Source organism: Phascolarctos cinereus, unplaced genomic scaffold (assembly GCF_003287225.1).
Source record: "Phascolarctos cinereus isolate Bilbo 61053 unplaced genomic scaffold, phaCin_HiC Scaffold_3;HRSCAF=262, whole genome shotgun sequence".
Lineage (NCBI taxonomy): Eukaryota > Metazoa > Chordata > Mammalia > Diprotodontia > Phascolarctidae > Phascolarctos > Phascolarctos cinereus.
Window position 1 is genome coordinate 258,937,510 of NW_027555736.1, and position 16,094 is coordinate 258,953,603.

The window sequence follows — 16,094 nt, forward strand, 5'->3', positions numbered from 1 at the left end:
TAGTAAGCAGCAAAGCTAAGAACTGAATCTAGGTCCTCTGATTCCCAAATCCAACACACAATCATGCTGCCTTTCACACCCTCAACTAACACTAGAAATCACAACTCAATATTTTTATATTCAATGGCAGGGGGAAAATCTTAGCTAGTTGAGTGTTCTGGATGGTTGTCACAGTTAACTAAAATTTGACTGTTAAAAGATGTTTTTCAAGAGCAACAGGTAAGGGTCAGCTAGGTGGTACAGTGGATAGAGCTCTGGCCTTAGAGTCAGGAGGATCTGAGTTCAAATCTGACCTCAGATACTCAATACTTACTAGCTTTGTGACTCTGGGCAAGTCACTTAACCCTAATTATCTCACCAAAAAAAAAAAAGTGAGAGGTAAACCACACAAAAAAGTTGATATCAAAGACTAATTTTTTTAATGTCTAAATATCCCACGGCTTGATACAGATTCTCCTATATGTTTTGCAATGCTAAATAATGACAGTTAATATTCATAAGAATCATATTAAAGCACAAAATATAATGAATTACAAAGTCACCATAATAAATTTTCATAGCACTTTATAAACTGCCTTCATGTACTTTCATTTCATCTTCACCACACTTTTATGACATAAACAACACAAATTATTGTTATGCCATCTTTCAATTGAAGGTTCATTAAGTGACTTCCTCAAGTTCCTTTAGTTAATCGTTGTTCTAGTTCAACCTGTCTACAATATCCCATACAAACAACTTAGAAAAGTAGGCCTCTGTCTTAAGCTCTGATTACTACTTAGAAAAATACTATGTGATAGCATATGTCATAAAATCTTATAAGATTTAAACATATGTGTGTGGGAAACACATAGTTTGAGAGGAAGCTATTTGGTACATTCTGTTATAATGAGTCAAATGCCTTTTTGAAATGAATAGACAATAGAAACCATGGGATTTTATATTTTCTCGATCTCTCATGCAGTCATATGACTGAAGATGTGGTAGAAAATTATGTGTGCATGACTGTCAGTGGGGCAGTGGGATGTATTTTGGGATCAAGAAATAAGAGAAGACGCAAACTTCTAAACTAACTACGTTTTCCCTTCCACATTGTGATTTTCCCCATCAAGGTTTTGATATATTGTGGGTTGGCATAAGAAATTAAATGGAAATATATATATATATTTTTTCACATATATATATATATATATTGGCAAGGCAATTGGGGTCCACAGCCCAGTGTTATGTGTCTGAGGTCAGATTTGAACTCAGGTCCTCCTGACTTCAGGGCCAGTGCCCTGAACTGCACCACCTAGCTGCCCCTAAATGGAAATATTTTTAAGAGTTTTACAAAAGCCACAGATGACAAGCAAAGGCCAGGAGATGATGCAGAAAAGTTTAGAAACTCAGAAATGAATAAAATATATGTATATTACTATATAATATCAACCTCAAATTTACAATAAAGTCCACTCCATAAAAGAAAAAGAAAAAAAAATTCAGATTTCTCTGGTACAAAGGGAGGGCTAAAAAAATTGTACATGGATCTTATAGATCACTGGGGCACCACACACCTAACCCTTGAGATGTGGAAGGGGATAATTGTAATCACAGAATCAGAGAATCACAAATTGTTAAAGAGGGAAAGGATTTCTGAAACCATCTGGTCCAACTTATACCTGAAAGGAATTCCCACTCAAACACAACAGGCAATTCTGCTTACAGATCTCTAATGAGGTCTTTCATCACTTCCTAAGATATTCAACTCTACTTTTCAGACAACTCTAATTTTTAGGAAGTGTATCCTAATTTCAAGTCTAAACTTGCTTCTTTGTAACTTCTATCCATCGCTCCTGGTTCTATCCTTTGAACACAGAGAACAACTCTGATCCCTTTCACACGGGACAGCTTTTTAGCCATCTTGCTTCCTGTTTTAGGAATTTCTTTGCTTTAGATGGAAACATAGGTTATTCCTTGATGAGTTTTAAGGAGGCATCCTATAGGCAACACTCCAATATGAACAGGAACATACATTGGCTAATTTACCAATGTCCTTGTACAACTACAATGGACATGAATTTTGTTTCCTAGTTGAAATATTTAATTACTTCAAATTGAAACAAACTATTGATTAAGAGAATACAAACCTAGTAAGCTAGGTTTTTTTTTTATATAAGCTATGTATTATACTGAAGGAATATGCCCAATTATTAATTATATAGCTAAATTTATACAGATTATACAGTGTGTTTTTTCTGAAAGGTTTTTCATAAACTTTCCTGTATGCATCAATTTAATAGGATCTGCATTGAATATGAAATTAGTGTTCTAGAAGAATTGCATTGGAGTAAACTATATTGCATCTTGATTAAAAAGAAGATACAATAAAATAAAATCAATAAAATGGAAAATTAGAAAGGTGAAAACATAACAAAACTAAAAAATATAAAGAATAACAAGAACATATTATACACAGTTATATGCTAGCTGAGCAGAGGACACAAAAGAAATAGAGGAATACCTTGAAACATACAAGATACCTAAACTATTAGAAGAACAGACAGACATCTTAAATAGCACAATCTCAGAAAAGAAAATGGATTTAGCTGTAAAGTAACTTTGGAAGAAAATAAATACTGGTCCTGATGGACTCACAGGAGAATGCCATCAAACTATATAATCAATACTCATACTCACAAACTATTCTCAAAAATTGAGAAAATACTGTTCTTTCAGTTGTATCGGACTCTTCATGATCTCTTGGACCATAGAATGCCAGGCCTTCATATTCTCCACTATCTTGAAGTCTGTCCAAGTTCACATTCGTTGTTTCTATGACACTATCTATCCATCTCATCCTCTGCTGTCTCCTTTTCCTTTTGCCTTCATTCTTTCCCAACATCAGGATCTTTTCCAATAAGTCCTGCCTTCTCATTATGTGGCCAAGGAATTTAAGCTTCAGCTTCAGTGTTTAACCTTCCAGTTTTGAACAATTAATAGCCTGAATTAATTCCTTTAAGTATTGACTGATTTGATCTCCTTGCTGTCCAAGGAACTCTCAAAAGTCTTTTCCAGTACCACAATTTGAAAGCATCAGTTCTGCGTCATTTAGCTTTCCTTACAGTACAATTCTCATTCCTAGTGGAAAAAACATAGCTTTGAAGACATGGGCCTTTGTCAGCAAGGCGATATCTCTGCTTTTTAGTATGCTGTCCAGATTTGCCATAGCTTTCATTCCAAGGAGCAAATGTCTTTTACATTTCATGACTATAGTAGCCATCTGCAGTGGTCTTTGAGTCCAAGAATGTAAAATCTGACACTACTTCCATTTCTTCTCTCTCTATTTGCCAGAAAGTGATGGAACCAGTTGCCAAGATCTGTGTGTGTATGTGTTGGATTTTTTTTTTGATGTTAAGCTTCAAACCAACTTTTACATTCTGCTCTTTCATCTTGATCTAGAGGTTTCTTAATTCTCCTTCACTTTATGTCATCAGAGTGGTATCATCTGCATGTCTGAGATTGCTGATATTTCCCCTGGCAAGCTTAATTCCCACTTTCGATTCCTCCCATTCTGGTATTTCATATGATGTACTCTGCATATAAGTTAAATAAATGAAGTGACCATGTGCAGCCTTGTTATACTACTTTTCCAATCTTAAACCAATCAGTTGCTCCATGTTTGGTTCTAACTGTTGCTTCTTGATCAGCATACAAGTTCCTCAAGAGATAAATAAGATGATCTGGTACTCCCATCTCTTTGAGGACTTCCCACATTTTGTTGTCATCCACATAATCAAAGGTTTTAGTGTAGTCAATGAAGGAGAAGTAGATTTGTTTTAGGAGTTCCCTTGTTTTCTCCAGAATCCAGCAAATGTTGGCAACTTGATCTCTGGTTCCTCTGCCTCCTCAAAAACCAGCCTGCTCTTCTGGCAATTTTCAATTCATATAGTGCTGAAGCCTAGCTTGCACAATCTTAAGCGTAACCTTGCTGGCGTGTTGAATGAGTGCAATTGTTCAGTAATTTGAACATTCTTGGGCATTGCCCTTCTTTAGGATTGGAATATAAACTGATCTTTTCCAATCTTGTGGCCACTGTTGTGCTTTCCAAATCTGCTGACATATTAAGTGTAGCATTTTAGTAGCATCATCTTTTGGGATTTTAAATAGCTCAATTGGAATTCTATCACCTCCACTAGCCTTATTATTAGCAATGTTTCCTAAGGCCCACCTGGCTTCATTCTCCAGAGTGCATGGCTCTAGATCACTAGCCACACCATCATGGTTACCAGTGATGTTAAGATCTTTCTTGTATAGTTCTTTTGTGTATTCTTGTCTCCTCTTAATTTCTTCTGCCTCTGTTAAGTACCCTAACAGAATTATGAGACAAATATAGTCCTAGTAACTAAACCAGGAAAAGATAAAACACAGAAAGAAAACAATAGGCCAATATCATTAACGAATATTTGACTCAAAAATTTTAAACAACATCTTAATGAACAGACTACAGAGATTTATCCAAAAAAAATCACTTAATGATCAAATGTGATTTATACGAGGGATGCATGGATGGTTCAATACTAGGAAAATAATCCACAAAATCATATTTAAACCAAAACATTCAAAACAATGTGATCATCTCAATAGATGCAGGAAAAGCCTTTAACAAAGCACAACACTCTTTTGTGCTAAAAACTCTACAAAGTTTAGGCACAGAGAGACCTTTTTTACATACCACAAAAATCATGTATCTAAAACCAAAAGCAAGCACTATCTGCAATGAGGATAGAGTAGAACTCTTTCCAGTAAATACAAGAATGATACAAGAATGCCCACTCTTCTCACTATTATTTGATATTGTCCTGGAAACGCTAGCAATAACAATAGAAGAAAAAGAAATTAAAGGAATAAAATTAAGTAAAGATGATATAAAACTATTCCTGTTTGCTGATGATATGATGGTTTATTTGGAAAATCCTAGAGAATTAGCCAAGATACTAGTTAAAACAATTAATTGCTTCAGCAAAGTTGAAAGCTACAAAATAAATCCTCAAAAATTAACAGCATAATATATAACATTATTCTATATAATAGTAACAAAACACAAGGAGCAACAATAGGAAGGGAAATCCCATTCCAAATAGCTACAAAATGCTATTTGGGAATCAACTTCCTAAAGTGCACAAAAGACTTGTATAGATTCAATTATAAAGTGCTCCTTAAAAAGTATTTGAAATGGTGATTTCATATAGGTTCACTTTTTTGTGTTTTATTGTTTCAAAATGGTTTTTTAGACTTAACATGAACTGATGCAAAGTGAAGTAAGCAGGACCAGGAGAACATTGTACACAATAGCAGCAATATTTTATGATGATCAATTGTGAATAACTTATCTATTCTGAGCAATACAATGATTCAAGACAATTCCAAAGGACTCATGATGAAAAATGCTATCCACCTCTAGAGAAAGAACTGATGAGAGTCTGACTTTAGATTGAAGCATACTATTTTTCACTTTATTTTTTCATGTCTGTGTTTTTTTTTCATAATATGATTAATATGGAAATATACTTTGCATTATTGTACATGTATAACCTATATCAAATTGCTTACTGTCTCATGGAAGGGATAGGGAAAGGAAAGAGAGAATTCAAAACTCAAAATTAAAAAAAAAAATAAAAGAATGCTAAAAATGTGTTTTATGTATAATTTGGAAAAAAATATTAAAATTTTTAAATGCTTTTTTGTTGTTTAAATTCAGAATAAATAATTAGTTGTTCATCATTCTTCTTTGGAAGATTTTATAACTGTTATTATTTGGATATGTGAGGACTATCTTTGAATCCCCTGACTCTGATAGATAAGTTTTCCCTCACCAGAGTTCAGGCTTGCATGACACTTCCCAGCTATCTCATCATCATGACTCTATGGTGACCTAAGAACTTTTCAGAGTTGTAATAACAACATAATCAGCTTGGAAATTTTGAAAGTGTTTGGCTTTGAAAGATTTCTAAGTTACTTTAAATTTTAAAAGGCAATTCTGTATAATTTGAAAGTTTCCACGTTTTGTCATCCTTGAGAGAGAGCCCCTGCCAGAAATAACAGAATAACCCTTCTTATATTTCCATGATTTTCATTTTTTTTTCATAGTTACTATTATCTGTAAACTCTGATTTTTTTCTTCCTCTATGTCTGTGGCTTACCTCACAGGTTAGAATCAGGATAGTGCTATAGATACTTTGCTTCTACAGAATCTTATTGATTGATAGATTGATTGGTAATAATCATTGCTTCAATTATTTGTTTTTTCAGTTACCTAACTCCATTCTTCTCAGGTTTCCCCCTAAACTGGCAGGGAATGGACAAAGATATCACATTCTCAATAGGGCTATTATGGCTTTTATTGCCCATGCCTATTTTTCCAATTATCTTTACCAGTTCATTTTTTTTTTACTTTTGTAGATTAATTGTACTGCCTTGGCATGCCACAGTTCTTAATACTACATTTTGCCTCTTATTCCTTGATATAACTCTCCATCTCTCCTATTTACTGCCACTGTTACTGCCTTACCTCTTAAGTATATGTCCAGGTATTCTTCTAAGGATACTCCAAGCTTACTATGTTTTAACCACAACTCTGAAAAGACCTAAGGACTAAAGTTAATCTTTAGCATTAGTTAATCATCAACATAAACACAAGTTTTAAAAATATTTTTGAGAGAATACATAATCTATTAGGTGTTCGGGAGTTTACAGTTATAATTAGAAACAATTTGGTTTCTAAAAAGGAAAGGGGTCAAGATAAGCAAACATAGAATACTAATATATGTGTTATAAGTTGGATTAGAGTATATCTCATGAAGAGTACTGAGAGTGAGCCTTGGCCACTCAGAGGGAAACTGATCAGTGCTAAAGGTCTTGGTGTTTTGGAATGACAGAGCAATTCTCTTCAGTAGCCACTGAGCAGGAAGAGCTAATGACCGTATCTTTAAAATGGAATGACCTGCTCATACTCTCTTTTGTCTTCTTTTCTGCCAAACATATCACAAGTCTTTCAACCCCTCTCTGCATAGGCGGAGGGAAAATAGTGTCCTTCTCCTACCTGGAAGAAATGGTGGACTTGAATTGTTGTTGTTGTTTTAGTCTTTTTCAGTCATGTCCAACTCTTTGTGACCCCTTTGGGGGAGTTTCCTGGCAAAGATACTAAAGTGGTTTGTCATTTCCTTTTCCAGATCATTTTATACATGAGGAAAGAAGCAAACAGAGTTAAGGGACTTGCCTGGGGTCACACAACTAGTATCTGAGTCAGAATTTTAATCTTCCTGATTCCAGGCCTGGGCTCAATCCACTGCACCACCCAAGTACATATATGAGTTTAAGTAAGCCTGAGTTTTGGTCACTTGGCTCTTGATTCTGTTTTCTTTCCTTCTTATAAGGGACTGAACAGTAGGTGATTCTAAGATAAACATGTCCACTCTTGTAGGAAATTTTGTGAGTTTAAGAAGTCTAGAGACCCTTGGATGCTTTCATCAGAGCTGACTGGTAAGAGGGGAGGTTCCTGCATCAGACTGTAGCAAACCCTGTGGGGCTGCTCCCCAACTGGGCACTTGCCCTCACAGGTTGACATCACCATAGTGTAGCTTAATATTCTCCCTCAGAACTTGAGGAGTAACTCTGTGGGCCTGAGTTTCCAGTAGTATACATCTAAGTCCTCATCAGCATGTTCTCCATCAGTTAGATAGTTAGATTTAATTAACTTTTGCAAAAGGAATTTACTAAATAGGCATAGTAAAAAAGAAAAAAAGGTACAAAACATCATCACAGAACTAGAGACACAGTCTCTTCTTGCACAAGTAAGTATCAGCTGAGAGTGAACTCAAATTAGTACAATGTATAGAGAACATACATGGAATAGGAGTAACTTCCACTCCTAGCCATAGATGTCCTTTTTGCCCTCATGGAAACCTAATGAAGTTCCCCTTAGTCTCTGAGTCTTACTTAAGTGCCTTTTTAGAATCTGTAGTAGGCACATTTCTCTAACCTGTGAGGTCATATTTTCTGAAGCACCTTTCCTTGGGTGACTATCATTCTGCATCCATTTGTCCTAAGTAGATCTCTCCTCTTTCAGTGTAGGTACTTCCTTATAATCAGGCACTATCACTTCAGTAGCCACTACTGCTATCATCCAGCTTCAGTCACCAACATAACCCAAAGATCTCCTGAATTCACAAGGTCATTGACTGAAAAAGTCTACTTCAAAGTTGCTGCTTGGCCACATACTCAAGTAAGCCAATGCAAAGATGTAGAGGGTGGCCTTATGCCTCTAGGTTGGGATGGATGGGAGAGAGAACAGTCTCCCTTCCTTGACCAGCTTTGGGGAGTCAACTCAAAGAGTTCTTCCACACCCAAAGCCACAAAGGAAAGAAAGCAACGAAAGGAGGGTAGCCCCTTTTATTTACCCAATCAATATTGGTTCAGCAACTTTTGAACGATTAGTGTTAGCTCTGTTCTAGCCAATTAGAAGAGATTTCATGACCAAAAGAGTAGGAGCCCCTCAGTCACACATGATCAATATGATAGCATCACTTTCTCTTTTTCCCTTGTAATATGTATTAGGTGAGGGGTTTTTTCCCCTGAAAGACACCAAAGCTGTGCCCCGGACTTGATTGACTCTACTTATGGAGACCTGTTGAAGTCTCTTCAAAATCTCTCATAGTCTCTCCTTTTCACTCGTATTCTCATTCCTGCTACCACTACTCTATCTAGTTCAGACATTTTGTGTCTCCCACCTGGATTACTATTGCAATATTCTCCTAATGGTTTTCCTGCCTCCAGTTTTTCTCTTTCTAATATAGCATATACCATATTATCAAAGTAAATATCAAAACTCAAAATTGGAAATGTGTTATTTGGTACAATTCAGAAAACATAGAGTCAGCAAAGTCTGTAGCATGGGGCAGAATTTTGATATACAAATCACTTCCATGACATTTCCATTAAAAAGGGGTCAACTTCTTGCCTGAACTCCTTCAGTGACGGGGAACTCAGCTCAACTCATTTTTGATCAACTCTAGTTATTAGAAAGTTGTTTGTTTTTATGTAGAGTTAAAAGTCTACCTCCCACCCCAATTGAGTCTTACTTCCTCCTCAAGACATAACAATCCTTTTCTCATATGATAAACCTTTAAATATCTGAAGACAGTGAGTGAACAACTTAAATCTTCTCTTAATCAAGCTAAGCGTTCCCATTTCCTTCATATGACATTGTTTTGAGTTATCCAACTCCTTAGTACATCTTCCTTTTAGAAATGTTCTAATTTGTTACTGTGCCTCCAAAAATATAATACCCAGAACAAAGCACAATGCTCCAGATGGGGTATAACCATTACTAAGTATAGTAGCATTATCACTTCACTGGTTCTGATTGTTATTATTCCACTAATGCTGTCTAAGACCTCATTCGTTTTTTTGGACAGCTATTGCCATGTACTATTATTGATTAACATTCAAAAACCCTAAAGCCAACTAAAACCTAAGGTCTTTCTTGCATGACTTAGGGCCAAGTTGAAGCTTTCCTACACTGTATTTTTAATATTTTATTTTATTTTGTCTCCAAGTTCTCACCTTCCCCTCCCTCACCCATTGAGAGAAAGCAAAATAACAAAACTGTTGCAAGTATGTATGGTGAAGCAAAACATATCTCCACATTAACCAATGCCCCTGTTTAGTGTTCAAAGCCTTTCATAACCTAGCTCTTTCCTACCATTCCTGTCTTCTTACACCTTACACATATTCTTTAATCCAATGACATTGGCATCCTTCTACACACAAGATACTCCATCTCTTGGATCTGGGTATTTTCTCTAGCAGTCTCTCATACCTGAAATTCTCTCCACCCTCATCCCTGCCTCCTGGCTTCTCTGACTTCCTTTAAGTCCTAACTAAAATTCCATTTTCTACAGGAGGCCTTTCCCAACTCCTCTTAATTCCACTCCCCTCCCCCACACTTCCATTTATATTCTAAGTCCATCACCTCTTTATGTGGAAGTAGATAACATATTTTATCATGAGTCTTCTAGAATTGTTGTGGGTCATTGTGCTAGAGTTCCTAAGTTTTTCAAAGTTATTTGTCTTCACAATTTTTACAATATTACTATTGTATAAGTTATTCTCCCACTTCTGCTCATTTAACTCTGCACCATTTATATGTCTCCTCAGGTCTCTTTGAAACCATCTCCTTCATCATTTCTGATAATATGATATTCCATCACATTCACTTGCCATAACTTGTTCAGCCATTCCCCAACTGATGAGCCCTGGCTCAGTTTCTTATTCTTTGCCACCATGATGTTCTAAATATTTTTGTACATATGGAGCTTTTTCCTCTTTCTTTGATTTCTTTGGGGTATAGATGTAGTAGCAGTATCACTGGGTCAAAAGGCATGCAGAGTTTAATAGTTTTTTGGTCATAGTTCAAATGAGCTTTCCTGAACTGCTAAAACACCAACAATAATGCATCGATTTTCCTACAGCTCCTCTAGTATTTGTCATTTTCCTTTTTTTTGTCATCTTTGACAATCAGATGGGTTTGAGGTGATGGTATAGGCTCATCTTTAACATCAATACCATCTTAGTTCAGGTTCAATGTTGGGACAAAATGAGGCATGCTCAAAAGTCAATAAACATTTAACAAATGAGGTTTACTTCACTGGAACACAAAAAGAATATGCAACAAGGATACAGTGGTAGTTAGGATCTCTGGATCCTTTGTTTTTGTCTTTATCTGGAAAAGCATCTGGTCAGTATGTCATCAGGGTATAGTGACTCCTATGGTTGGAGGCCAACATTAAGTCTGAGAAGCCCTCCCTAACTATATGCAGCTGCAACTTTTATGGCTCTTAACCTAGCTGCATCAGGGAATCTGGAGCAGATCAGATTGCATGAAGGGAAGAAGATAGGAATGTCAGGTAAGTTGGAGCAAAAGGAAGTTGCATCAAGAAAATTTTGGTCCTAATTATAAACAGGTGTTACTTCAAGATAATTTTAATTTATATTTCTCTAGGATTTAGAATATTTCTTCACGTGACTATTGATAGCTTGGGTTACTTCTGAAAACTGACCATTCACATCCTTTGACCTGGCTTTTATTCTTTTAAATTTTAAACAGTTTCCTATATATCTTAGAAATGAGACCTTTATCAGAGAAACCTACTGCAAATATTTTTTCTCAGTTTCCTGCTTCTCTTCCAATTTTAGCCACATGGATTTTGCTTGTGCAAAAACTCTTTAATTTTATTTATTCAAAATTGTCTATTTTACCTGCTATTAACCTCTTTCTCTTTCTTATTTGGTCATGAACTCTGTCCTTAGCCATAGATCTGACAGGTAATTTCTTCCATGCTTTTCTAAATCGTTTATAATATCATTCTTAATGTCTAAATCACGTTCCCTTTGGAGTTCGTCTTAGTATACAGTATGAAATGTTGGTCTATACCCAATTTCTGCCAGATTGTCACATAATAGGCATCTCAATGCCTCTGTGTGTATAGTTCCTATGTTTGTCTTGGCAGGAAGACTCCCAAGAATTTTAAACTGTCTGTAGTCATTTTAAATGAAATTTCTCTATCTCTTCTACTGGTAATATACACAAATGAGGATAATTTGTGTAGGTTTAGTTTATATCCTACAACTTTGCTGAACTTGTTAATCAATTCAATTATTTTCTTAGTTGACTTTATAAGGTTCTCTAAAACATCATATCATCTGCAAAAAGTGATAATTTTGTTTTCTCTTTATACTTAACTGCATTTGCTTCTTTTTCTTGTCTTTTTGCTATAGCTACCATTTTTAGCATAATATTGAATGGTAACATGGGCATCATGCTTTATCCTTGATCTTTTTGTAAAAAACCTCTAACTAATCCCCATTACAGATAATACTTACTCTTGGTTTTATTGCTATTTACCATTTTAAGGAAAGTTCCATTTATTCCTCTGCTTTCTAATATATTTTTTAAAAACAGAAATGAGTATTGTATCTTTTCAAAAGCTTTTTTTAGTCTATATGATATAATTGATTATAATGTACAATTTATATACTACATAATCTATAATATAACATATGTATATATGCATAATATACAACATATTATTATAACATGATAAATTATATTTTATATAATTGTTTTGTTATTGTTATTATTAAAATGATCAATAATATTTATAGTTTTCCTAATATTAAATAGCCCTGCATATCTAATATAAATCCAGCCTATTCATAACGATTAATCCTTGTAATTTGTTGCTATAGTCTCCTTGTTAATTTTTTATTTAAAAATTTTTGCAATAGTATTTATTAGGATATTGGGCAATAGTTTTATTTTTTTTGTTTTGACTCTCTCTTATTCTTATTGGACATAAAGACTCTCTCTCTTATTGGGTCAAAGAACAAACCACAGAAACAATAATTTCATTATATAAAGATTGTGTCATGGAAGAATTTGACAGAACATCTTTTTTTCCTATTTTATCAAACAGTTCATGTAGTATTGGTATTAATTGTTCATTAAATGTCTGGTAAAATTTATTTATAAATCTATCTGGTCCTGGATTTTTTTTTTCCTTTGAGAGTTCATTTATGGCTTGTTCTTTTTCTAAGATAGGTTACTTAAGTACTCCTTTTCTTGTTAATCTTGGTAATTTATATTTTTGTAAACATTAATTCATTTCATTTTGATTGTCAATTTTATTGGCATCTAGTTGGGTGAAATAGCTCCTAATAATTTCTTTTATTTCTTCTTCCTTGGTTGTAAATTCATCTTTTTTTTAAATTTGGTTTTTGTCTTTTTTTAAAAATCAAGTTAGATAATGGCATAGCAATTTTTTCCCAAAAAGCCCAGCCCCTAATACAAACACATATGTATGTATGTATGTGTGTATATACATACATAACTTAATTCAATGGGTTTTGTTTTCAGTATTGTTAATCTCTCCTTTGACATTCAAGATTTTTATTTGGGTGCTTAATTAGCAGCTTTTTATTGGCTGATTTTCTATTTTTTTTAAGTTGTACGCTCAATTCCCTGATCTGTTCTTTCTTTTACAGATGAAAGCGTTTGTACTAAGTACTGCTTTGCTTGCATCCCACAAACATCGGTATGATGTCTCATTGTTGTCATTATCTTTAATGAAATCATTGTTTCTATGGTTTGTTCTTTGACCCCATCATTCTTTAGGATTATCATTTAGTTTCCAATTAATTTTTAATTTTTGTTTTAAAGGTCCTTTTAATTTTATTGCTTTGCAGTTGGTTAAAGATGCATTTAGTAATTTTGCTTTTCTTCATTTGTTTGTGCAAGTGCTATATGTAGCTGAGAATAGGTACACTCTTTTTTTTGGGGGGGGGTAAGGTGACTGGGGTTAAGTGACCAGAGTCACATGGCTAGTGAGTGTCCACCTAGTTTCCCCAGTATACTCCTGTCTATTCCCATCGACTATTTCAAGAAATCTATCATTATCTAACTTTTTAAAAATTCTTTTTAGTTCCTTCATTTTTTTATTTTGGGCCAGATTTATTTAGGTATAAGAGGGGTAAATTGAAAGGCCCCCCATTACAGTTTATTTGATTTACATATGTTTAATATAATTCATTGCAAAAACTGCCTTTTAGCTAAATGTAATTTTCTTGCTTTATCTCTTTTAATTAAGTCCAGTGTTGTTTTTACTTTGCCTGAGATCACAATTCCTTCCCTACCTTTCTTTTGTTTGTTTTAGCTAAGAGATAATAGATTCTACTCCAGACCCTTATTTTAACCATGTGTATAACTTTCTATGTCAAGTATGTTTCTTGTAAACAACATATTGTTGGATTCTGGTTTCTAATCCATTCTACCACCCCATTTTGTATTATGGGTAAATTAATTTCCTTTCACATTCACAGTTATACTTGCTGATTGTGTCCACATTATTCTCTTTTCTTTAAGTGTGTTTTACTTTTACTGCCTCCTCTAACAAACCATCCCTCTTACTCCCTCCCTTTCTCTCAATCCCTTCCTCTCAAGTTTCCTTGGTGGGTGAAATGTTTTTCTGTACCCAGTTATATGTATGTGAATTCTTCCCTCCTTTGACCAAGTCATATGATAGTACTGTACAGAATTCTTTTTGTATATTCCATTTATGAGACAATTTTCCCCATTCTTTCTCTCCCTTCTCCCATCTCCTAATGTATTCCTCTTCCTTAATTTTTCCATTGTTCTTTTAAGATCATTAAAATATAATAGAATTACTCTTGGGCCCTCTAATTATACTCCTTCTAACTTTCTATGACCCCTTATAATTATAGATTTCTAAAGGGCTACCTGCCCTTATAAGAATATGAACAGTTTATCCTTGTTTAGTCCTTTACAATTGTTAACGTTTTATGGGGTTTTTTTTCCATCTCTCACCTTCTGTGTTTGTATGTCCAGTTTTCTACTCAGCACTGGTCTCTTCATCAGGAATTCTTTGAAGTCTTCTATTTCATTAATGATGCATTGCCCCCACTGTGGTTTTATTTTTCTGGGTAAGTGTATTCTTTAAGATTAGATTTTTTGCCTTCTGGAGTTTCATATTCCAAGTGCTCCAAACCTTTACATAGTTGTTGTTGTTGAGTCATTTTTTAGTTGTGTCCAACTCTTTGTGATCCCATTTGGGATTTTCTTGGCAAAGCTACTGGAGTGGTTTGTCATTTCCTTCTTCTGCTCATTTTTCCCCATGAGAAAACTATGGAAACCAGGGTTAAGTGAGTTGCCCAAGGTCACACAACAAGTAAGTGTCTGAAGCTGGATTTGAATGCAGGTCATCCTGACTACAGGCCCAGTGCTCTATCCACTGAGCCACCCAGCTGTCCGGTAATAGTGATTGCTAAATTTTGTGTGATCCAGATTATGGTTCCTTGGCACTTGAATTCTTTCTTTCTGTTGACTTGCAATACTTTTTCCTTGACCTACAAGTTTTGGATTGTGACTACAATATTCCTGAGAATTTTCATTTTTAGGTTTCTTTCAGGAAGTGGATTCTTTAAATTTCTATTGTGCCCTTTGATTCTAAGAAATCTGGAAAGTTTTCTTCTATGATTTCTTGAAATACTATGTTTATGCTCTTTTTTTGTCATGGTTTTCAGGTAGTCCACTGGTTAAAATGTCTCTTCTCAATCTGTTTTCTAAATCAGTTGTCTTTACTATGATATACCTACATATTCTTCTATTTTTTTTATTATTTTGACTTTTGACTTAATATTTTATAATGTTTCATGAAGTCATTAACTTCTATTTAGTCAATTTTAATTTTCAAGGAGGTGTTGGGGGTTTTTTTGGCGTAAAATTTTGTACCCCTTGTTCCAAGTTTTTAATTTTCTCTTCAAAAATTTTCTTTTTTAGATCTTGTTTTCACTTTTTTTCCCTCTACTGCTCTCATTTGGTTTTTAGAATACTTTTAAACTTTTTTTTTATCTTTAACTGTCCCAGGAATTCTGGTTGAACTTTTGTTTTCAAGTCATTCCCTTCTCACTTTCTGTCTTGAGCTTTCTTGTCACCATAGTAGCTCTTTATAGTGGAGTTCTTTTTTTAAGTTGCTCACTCTTTCAGTCTATTTCTTCACTTTGAATTTTTTTTGCTTGTGCTGAGCTTTGTGTACTTCTTGGGGGAAGTCTGCCCTGAGCTTCTGTCCTCTTACTGCTTACTCTTGTTGCTTTCACAGCTCAGGCTTGGTGTCTGCAAGCTTTCAGTGCTCCCAAAATGATGGGATCCTGGCTACAACCTAGAACTGAGTCTCCACTCTGCTTCTGGGATCAAAGCCATACTGCTACTGTTTCTTGTATGGTACAGACTTCAGTCTCAGCACTCTATAATCCTTTCTCCGCAACCACTCTTCTTTACTCTCTATCTGGGACCCTGAGCAGGGTAGTCAGAAATAGAACTTTCAAGTGGCACCTATTTCTATGCCCTTTGCTGGTAAGGGATCACTCGGGTCTCTTCCTGTCCTGGTTCTTCTTGCATTGGTGCCCTGTCTTAGCTCTTTCAGTCCCTGAGAGCCTAAATGTTCTGTAGCTGGCATGTTCCTGGTCAGATTCCATCCCCA